This window comes from Saccoglossus kowalevskii, chromosome 22 (genome assembly GCF_978046115.1).
Source record: "Saccoglossus kowalevskii chromosome 22, keSacKowa6.1, whole genome shotgun sequence".
Lineage (NCBI taxonomy): Eukaryota > Metazoa > Hemichordata > Enteropneusta > Harrimaniidae > Saccoglossus > Saccoglossus kowalevskii.
In genome coordinates, this window is record NC_140662.1 from 19,919,440 (window position 1) to 19,929,919 (window position 10,480).

General features: G+C 33.9%; 1 long non-coding RNA gene across 1 annotated transcript; it reads right to left on the minus strand.

The window, feature by feature from the left end:
* Window positions 1–5,862: 5,862 nt before the first annotated feature.
* Window positions 5,863–7,969, minus strand: LOC144361808 (uncharacterized). Its single transcript, XR_013422470.1, has 2 exons — window positions 7,887–7,969; window positions 5,863–5,979 (listed from the first exon to the last, which is right to left on the minus strand). It is a non-coding gene; the product is annotated as an uncharacterized LOC144361808 (long non-coding RNA).
* Window positions 7,970–10,480: the final 2,511 nt, after the last annotated feature.

Here is a 10,480-nt window from a genome sequence, read left to right on the forward strand (position 1 = left end):
GACATCCATGCACTAGATGCGTAGTTCAATCGATGTCTCAAGTTGAGATGACATCCGTGATATTGGATAGGCATAAAGACTGGAGAGTTGTAAGTTTACATTCAAAGATATTTGTGAGTGAATCAAGAGGCAAGGTTGCTGGTGATCTCAAATCCTTATGTGCAGATAAATCCCAGATACATTCGCGATTAAGATCAAAGCATGTCAATGTGTAAACATCAAATGCATAGATTTGAAGACAGCAGCGTAACTACAACTATACACAGTAAAGTTCAGTAGAGCTTGCATATTATTGACAATGGGTGTGTACACTTCAAATACAATGAAACCACTCAAACAATTCATATTTAATCACCTGCCTCATTACACACACTTATTAGCATTCATTTAGTTGTGTTTGATAAACGAACAAAAAACGTATTACTTGCCACCTTTACTTGTTTTCTGTTCAATCGTTATTACCAGTTTCATGTAGGAAATTATTACCACCTTTTAGTCACATTTCAGCCAAATAAACAGTGAATGGGACCAATGTTAATATTCTGTGAGCTAATTTTGTAAATTGAATTTCCTAGCCACATTTATAATCAAAAACTTCCTCTAATTGCCGCAACAGTAAACACACACGGACAAACTTGTTACTTGTGTACTTATGTTGTAATCAATAAGTAAATAAACAAATTCAACCTGTATCATCATGTTTGTGAAAGGTCATGACCTGCAAAGTTACCAACAGCATAATCTTTACAGTTTTGTACAATCATTAATATCTCCTAGTAATATTAATTATGATTTTAATCTTAGAAAACATGACACTCATTTCTGGTCATTTCATTCACCAAAATCATTTGAAGCATTTTTATTTGTTATTTCATTTTTATTTCTTTTATTTCTTCAAAAAATTAATTTGAGGACCAGAAACAGGACCTGTATTTACAAATCAAACCTTTAGAGGCCAAAGTCAACTTTTGTAACCTTTCATTAACTATCATAACTGATCATAAACTATCATAACCGATCATAAACTATCATAACCAATCATAAACTATCATTACCAATCGTAAACTATCATTACCGATCATAAACTATCATTACCGATCATAAACTATCATTACTGATCATAAACTATCATTACCGATCATAAACTATCAATACCGATCTGTGATCAAGACCTTTACTAAAATTACTAAATTGCAAAATGGCATTCTAAGATTAGTATATTTTGAGGGCATGGAAAAACGTCATGTTTGCTGACAGTAACTTAGCAACCAGCTTAGAACTTAAAACTGATCTATTAAAAGAGAATGATATTTTATTTTTAAACTAAGAGTGGTTAAAATATACTATTATTACAGAAGGTATGACAGCTACTAATTTACATTTCTAGTTGGAAGTGTGTAAGCATAGCAATGGGCATACCTCAACATTGGCAAGAATTCTTTTATAAATGCCAATGAAAAACACGTCTTGAGGAACAGATGTTGTTTGATTGAAACACATTATAGAAGAGTGCCACAGAGAGTCAACTACAACTGTATGACATTAGACAGAACTTAAAGCCTACACAACTTGTCTCTGTATTTCAGTTATTGTTATCATATCAGGAACTCCAGTATTTTGGCAGCACCTAGGTCAAAATGAATTGGAAATATGGAAATCTTTTTTGAAGGACATCAAATCATTCAGGTGGGGATATAGGTACATGTAGGCTAGCAAGGCATCTCAGTAGGACATCAAAACAAAGAAGATTGCTTTTAATAACATATATAGGTAACCTCAGATGTAACATGTATTAATGTATAAAGCAGCTACAACAATTATTGAATATTATAAATAAAAGTGTTTACAATTTCATAAAAAAATTAAAATATTTCAGAGAAGATGCTCTTTTAATATATTGCAGGCAAGTTTTTTAAAGATTCATATTTCAAATTGAATTATAACATTTTGTGATAAATTTATTAAGAATTGACATGTTTTATGAATTCAACATTTTATGAAAATCAACATGTCATTACAAGTAAGACCAAGCATTGAAGTATAAATTTACAAAAAATCAATGATCATTCTGAGACAATGGCTTAGAATCCATCACTACTAAGATGAACAGTCGCCATGGCAACAGATATTATTGGTTTATCATATTCTAATTAAATATTTAAATTTATTGATACAAGAATGCTTCACACAATTATTGTTAAAATTTTAAACACAAAACTATTATACTTAAATTCATTGTCAATCACAGCTATGAGATGACCCCCGAAATGACCCCGATGTTTTACTTAATCCTGGATCATCTCCTGTCTGAACTCTCATACCAACAAATAGTTTTACAAATCCAGTTTCAGACCAGACAGCTGGTACAATGTACTCAAATCATCACACAAGGGGTATGAATAGAATTATTTGTTGTGATCAATCTGGAATATAATGATGAACACTGATTTTAAAATATCAACCAGATATTTTAATCTTATATTTGTACATTGATATTGAGCGCCATCAACAACTTTTGGCACCACCTACAAAATCATTTTGTATAGTCTGCTTTTTCCAGACGACAAATTGCGTGTATTGGTTACATTATTAATTACAGTCCTAATTGATTTCATTTAATTATTACATCATGAAATGTTGATAAAAATAGACAAATTTTTTGATCAAAAATTAAAAGCAATATCTGAAATTGTCTGTATGATCCAAAATGATAATGAAATTAACTGAAAATTTTACAAAATGTGAAAATATTTGCACTAAATTTTGGGCAAGAAAAATATCTGGCACTCAAAGGTTTAATATTGTACAATGAGCTATGTTACCAATACACAATATACGTTAGGTATGATTCGTAAAAAGTAAAATTAATATAATGTGATTCAGCAAATAAAACAGCTAAAAAGCAGACTGTAAGTGTACAACAATTTCAGCATAATATAATGCATGAGGTTATTACGACGATACTGCAAAGTATGCTCGAAGGCAGTACAGAGTAACGACTGATGCGCAGCCGAAATCCAAAGAGTTTAGAACAGATTTACTGGTAGCGAACTTCTTTGTGTAGGGTCCGATCAAACCCTGGGGGTTGCCATGTTTGTTTTTTTATTATTAGATGACACTTAGATGAATAATCGTTCCATATTTGGAAGTCGCATTTCCTAATATGGTAAGAAGAAAATACCCAATGCAATACCGCAAAATTACGGCACGCTGTAACTTATGGCGTTACGATGACAGATGTATTATAATTTGTATTACAGGTACTTCACTGTCGTTTGTGGGTAAATTGTCACGAGGAAGCGTACTAGCGAAGTTTACTACTTTAACAAAGCCCTTGTTGAATTATATGAATACCATAACAGTAGTATATGGTATTCACATCTGTTTTTTGTGTCCCTTTAAGTGTATGTAGGATGTAAACATTTTACACTAACGTAAAAGGGTTTCAAAACCAACAGCACCGGGGTACTATTATGTAATAGTTACATTGGCGTGACAACGAATGCGAACATGTTTAACCTACATAGAGAGGCTTAAATATGAACAAACCAATATCGGCAATCATTCGTAATGGGTATTGCACATGTAAGTCCATTGGTGTCCTGAACTGAATTTTAGTGCTTTAATAGTCAACTATATTTTAGGTTTATCTTATTTCAAAGTGGGCAAGCTTGAACATTGTGTGGCAAATTTTCAAGCAGTTTACGTTGTTACACTGACCTGTATATGTTGTTGAACTTGAAATTGATTCACACAGTACTAAAAGGTGATTAGCTCCATTTTCATCAAGTTTATATGTATCATGTAAATTATTATTATTATACATAGCTAAGAAATGTCAACTATTGATGCTTAAGTTGGTCAGCACACAAAAGTCAGCGCAATTGGAAACATTCAGTGGCCACCATATTTACACCTCTGGTAAATAACTTCTGGTGGGAACACAAGATTATGATTTCCTTATCTTTTTATTTACAGAGCGCAACTTACATCCATGTATATTTTTTTTTAGAGAGAACATAGTAATGAACAAGTCTCTTGTTTACCTATTTTTTCATGAATAATTACATGACATTGTTTGTGAATTACACTATACAAATTGAATTACATTATTTGGTTGAAGAAATAGGGGCATCATAAAACAGGCATAAATTTTGAAATTAATATAATTTATTCATAAAGTAGATTTGATTTCCTGCCTGTAAACCATCTAATTATGTATGCTCAACATTCAGTTGAGTAGGCTGCCCTCAACATGCTTGCAGGACAGAGCCTGAAGACTTTAGGTGAGGTGTTGACTGTCCTGGTACTTCAGGAGTAAAAGTCATCAGAAAAGTTATCATTTTTAATAAATCATTGCCTGCCACTCACAACTGCTATATTTAGCTTCGCTGTATTGATTACATACTGAGACCAAATTCATGACAAGACAGAAATGCGACCAGTTTGACTAAAAGTTTGTTTAATCTAGACGAGGCCCTGAGATTGTAATATGGCCTCAAATGATAGCATATGAGGCACCACATGTTAGCATATATGGCCCCACATGTTAGCATATGTGGCCTCACAACGTTAGCATATATGGCCTCACAAAGTTAGCATATATGGCCCCACATGTTAGCATATAAGGCCTCACAACGTTGACATATATGGCCTCACAACGTTAGCATGTATGGCCTCACAACGTTAGCATGTATGGCCTCACAACGTTAGCATGTATGGCCCCACATGTAAGCATATATGGCCTCACAACGTTAGCATGTATGGCCTCACAATGTTAGCATGTATGGCCCCACATGTAAGCATATATGGCCTCACAACGTTAGCATATGTGGCCCCACATGTTAGCATATATGGCCCCACATGTTAGCATATATGACCCCCACATGTTAGCATATATGACCCCACATGTTAGCATATATGGCCCCACATGTTAGCATATATGGCCCCACATGTTAGCATGTATGACCCCACATGTTAGCATATATGACCCCACATGTTAGTATATAGGGCCCCACATGTCAGCATATATGGCCCCACAATGTTAGCATGTATGGTCCCACAACGTTGCCATGCATGCTACCACATGTTATATATAGCCCCACACGTTATCATACATGGCCCCACACGTTAGCATACATGGCCCCACACGTCAAAACATGTTATCACATATGGGCCCACACATTAGAACATATGGCTTCTCACATTAGAATGTATTGCCTCACAAGACAGCGTACACGTATGTGGTTCCCATACGGTGGTAAGTGTGACCCCTGTTTGTATGGGCTCACATTACCTCCTCAGACAGCTTACACGTAATTTATGGCCCCACACAATAGCATATATTGCCCCACATGATAGCATATGGTCCCCATGTGATATCATATATGGCCACGTGTTTATGTTTCACACTACTAACTATTCATATAAACTGACCAAAGATCTAATTAACATATCAAATGATATTCAAATTAGCTCCAATGTGATAATTAACATACAAAGTTTTATATTTTCAACCATACAATTTTCACAACTGGAAATCTTCACAATATTTTTCTGGCATGATTCATGAAGACCTCTTAAGCCATTGAATGCCCTATATTTGTTACCAACATTTTTATGTATTTTTTGTAATTGCTTTATTAATATTGATTCAAATATGGTTTCATGTTGAGTACAGTTACTGATCACAATTTTTGAAGAAAATCAACGGAAACCATTTTGCGGGTTTATGTTGTGTAAATTGTCGAAAATTTACTTTGAATTTCAAAGGGTGACAGTAAAAATTTGTTGGACTCCAACTTTCACAAAATATTTAACGTGTGAAATTGAAGTGATTAATCTTACCTCAACTGATCTTGCTTTTCTCTCTCGTCTTATTAATACTTGTTTCCGAACCCATTCTTCTTTTACTTGAAAGTGCTTGTCACCATTTCGGGGATTCTTGTGCGACATTTTAAAAATTAGCAATGAGAAAACCTACAAAAAGAAGATGTGACATTGTAAGGATAGTGATTTTTTTTATCCAACCTTGCTTTGTCCCTAATTCTATTTGGTCACCATCCTCATATATAACTAATATAATTTATAAACACACAAATTTCTCATTTCTGCACTCCTGGTGATTACTGTCACTGCAATTACTAGTAAGTTATTTTTTTTTTTTTTAAAAACTTACTCAAAAAAGGTTACTATCAACCAAATATAATACTGTAGAATACTTTATTTTCGCTTGGAATTTATTTTCGCCATCTTCGCTGAAGGGATGATTCCGTGAAAATAAAATCCAGCGAATATACTTTTTTTCCTATATTTCACATTAAACTCATCAAAAATCAGTGAAAATAAATTCCATACAAAATGCCCAAAAAGCCTTTTCAGCGAAAATTAATTCCAACGAAAATAAAGTATTCCACAGTAATATGATCTCTATACAAACTACATAGTATGAACAATTGTAGACATTAAAACACGAAAATTAAGTTCATACACATATGTGGTCAATTTATTATGGTAACCATCCGAATGCAAAGTTTATTAACAAGAAATTCATTTCCAAGGCACAGAAATCAAACATGTATATCATTGTGATATAGTTCTAGACTCTGAACAAAAAAGATGTGACTTGTGATAATTTCCTAATAACGCCACCTGTTTGACTACTTCCCACAATGCCATCTGTTTGACTACTTCCCATGATGCCACCTGTTTGACTAGTTTATCCACTGGGCTTTTACTTGATCACACTCCTCATAGCAAGACAGTTGACAACATAATTAATGTTTATGTTTTACAACAGATATCAATGTCTGTTAAGTGAAATACCAAACGCCATACCTTCTTATTAATCGTCAAAATGTCACTGAACTGTGAGATTTTATAGGAAATAGAATGGCACATTAACTGCTTGGGGTAATAGGTTTTATAATTTATAAATGTATGTGGGAACAATAGATTTGGAATATCTTGTTGGAATACAACAATAATTGAACATTAACCCTTATCCTGTCCGTTTCACATCGACTTGCTCAGATACGAAATAAATATGGATGAGGCAAAAACAAGGAAATATCAGAACTTTTCGTAAAGTTACAGTAATCCAGATGACTGGCTTTTTTAAAGTTGAAAGAAAAACTTGAGGCCCCTGAACTTTTTAAATTACATGCATGAACTGAGGTTATGGGCATTTTGACCAATTTTTAATTCAAAATGGCCACCAGTATCAAGAGTTCAATTCTTTTTGGAAATCACAAAGTTACCTAAGTTGTTATTACATGTATAGATTTTCGGAACCCCCATTTTTAGTTACTATTTTTTCATTTAATTAATGGAATCTTCCACTCAACAGCATATCACAAATTTGTAGTGCTTTTAATGTTCAGCATCCTACTATATTATTTTGGGATTTCGGTAATACTACCTTCAATGATTTACTGTGTGTCCTCTAAGCTGATATGACGCACCACTGACGCACACAGATGTAAATACTTATGCTAATTCACTGGTGTGTCATTGACGTAAAAGGAAATCATACATTGATATATTGATAAGGAATTAAGTAAAATGAAATTCAAATTTGATGAACATAATAAATGTAAAAATAAAGGGGCCCCAACATTTTTGTTTGTGCTTCAATTCACCTCACAGTTCATACAATTTTAATTACCAATCTCCCCAGCAATAACAAGTTTCTCCACTTGAATTTGGAGATTCTATTTTGAATTCTTACAAAATCAGTCCTGATTGAAAGTCTCATAAATACACATTTAATACAATGATTGGAGGACATATGTATGCATCCCTTACAAATGAACCAACATTTAAATGTCACACACTGTAAATGCAGACTTCTAATTTTTTGAAAAAAACAGGTTGTAGTAACTTACCTTAAATTAGAGCATCCCAATATCTTCTATTAATGGACTGCATCCACATTATCCTACTCCATAAGCAATGCAAACTGGTGTGAAGAGTTGATAGTTATAGGAGCGTCACATGACTGACATCACATGACTTGTGTGACTGTCTGCAGACAACACAATCAATTTGTCTTGACAGTTATACATATCCTTCAAATGATAAGCATCCACAAATGCAATTGTCTTTCCATTGATGGATCACAACAGTTATTTTTATTTCGAAAACACAGATTTCTATCGTCTCAGATTTCTATCAGAGAAGCTTGTACTTGCACAGTTGTGGGGATGATGGTCTTCCATGCTTCTGCTTATATTTTTTGTAACAGACAATGTGATTGGTTAACAAACCCATTGACATCATCAACAGATACATGTATCCCATCCAAACACACAGCTTGTACTTGCACAGTTGTGGGGATGATGGTCTTCCATTCTTCTGCTTATATTTTTTGTAACAGACAATGTGATTGGTTAACAAACCCACTGACATCATCAACAGATATCCCATCCAAACACACAGCTTGTACTTGCACAGTTGTGGGGATGATGGTCTTCCATTCTTCTGCTTATATTTTTTGTAACAGACAATGTGATTGGTTAACAAACCCACTGACATCATCAACAGATATCCCATCCAAACACACAGCTTGTACTTGCATAGTTGTGGGGATGATGGTCTTCCATTCTTCTGCTTATATTTTTTGTAACAGACAATGTGATTGGTTAACAAACCCACTGACATCATCAACAGATACCGGTATATCCCATCCAAACACATAGGGTGTTGTAAATGTATGTTTTTAATTGATTTTGAATGATTCTGTATCCATTCACAGATCCAGTGAAATGATATGACACACATAAACCAATCAAAAGTTTTTTTTTCTGATATTTTTAGAATATGCTGTTGCATGAGAACTGAAGATGGTTTCAATGGTCAGATTTAGCAAACCATTACCATGAGAAAGACATCAATTATTGATAAAATGATAAAAGGTGAAGTATGAAAAAAGAAAATTGTAACCAGGTTGATACAAGTTTGACATAGATCTTGAAGTGTGGACATACCTTGCTACCTCATCTACTGTACATAGTGACTTGATACATGTATATTGTGTGTGGACATAAAGTGTACGTTACTTAGACATACTGACTTGATATATTGTGTGTGGACATAGCTTACTTAAAATAGAAATAGTGACTGGTTATATTGTGTGTGGACATCTTACTTAGACATAGCGACTTGTTATATTTTGTTTAGACGTACATTACTTAGACATACTGACTTGATATACTGTGTGTGGACATAGCTTACTTTAAATAGAAATAGTGACTGGTTATATTGTGTGTGGATATCTTACTTAGACATAGTGACTTGAAATGTCAAGTGTTCTTGTAATGCTACTTATGTTGTATTACACAAATATATTTTTAATAAATCAACTTATTTACATCAGTGAAGTACTTAGTCTCGGAGAAATACAAATCATGTGAACAGTACAGACATAAATCAAACTATCAAAACTGAGAGTAAAACATGTCTTTTCATCGAGCATGTTATTTTTGCTAGGTTAGCTAACGTCATTTCGCTAATTTGAGATGTAGCTAATTCAGTTGAAACCAAATTCTCACAATGAGATTGTTGGCACTACCGGGTATTGGCTAAACTAAGATTCTGTTAATTTATGTATTTAGCTAATTCCAAAAATTGGCACAAGAAGGCGCTATTGTCAAAGTTCAGTGTAACAGTTGGCAACAGAGGGCGCTATTGTCAAAGTTTACTGTCGGGACTAGGAAAAAAAAAGAAAGAATTGCGGATCAATTTTATTTGACATAACAGCAATATATCATTAGAGTAATTGGTAATATCTGGAAGATTTGTTCTAACACTCCATTCCCTCCCCTACATAGGGTTCAAAATTGATATTTTTTCACTTTGAAGTCGAGATGAGCTACTACCGGTATTTTGCAGAGCTGGTAGCTTGGTAACATTGGGTAGTTTTTGTTAGTACTTACAGCAATGCACAGTTTGAATAAAATTGAAAATACAAGTCATTGCTCAAATAGTGTACGAAACCCATAAGTTTATAAGACAGACTGGTTTAAAACAAAGTATGAATTCCAGGAGGACATTCGGGCAACACTTTTGGAAAATGATAGCCCTATGACAAGAAATGGTGTGCACTGCACTAATATCAATTCATAGCCTTGGTTTTAAGATTACAGGATATCTGTATATCATAGATAACAAGTACATGCTTCCTTTCATTGGATATCTGTCTTCCTTAGGGACGACATCAAAAGATCGATGTCGGATAAAAAACTTAATTTTTTTAGTTTTTTTCCCAAAACCCTCTACCCCCCACTGAAACTTAATTGATAAATATTGGTCATGGCGTCAGACTACATTCACCATTAAATACAAATTGATAATCGGACAGTAGTATGGCATAGCAGTTGGTTGTAATAATGAAGCGGAATATACGCATGCGCAAACTACTTTTCAGGGTTCTGCGCATGCTCTAGGTCCATGACCTGAAATTGACCTCATTTGACACACA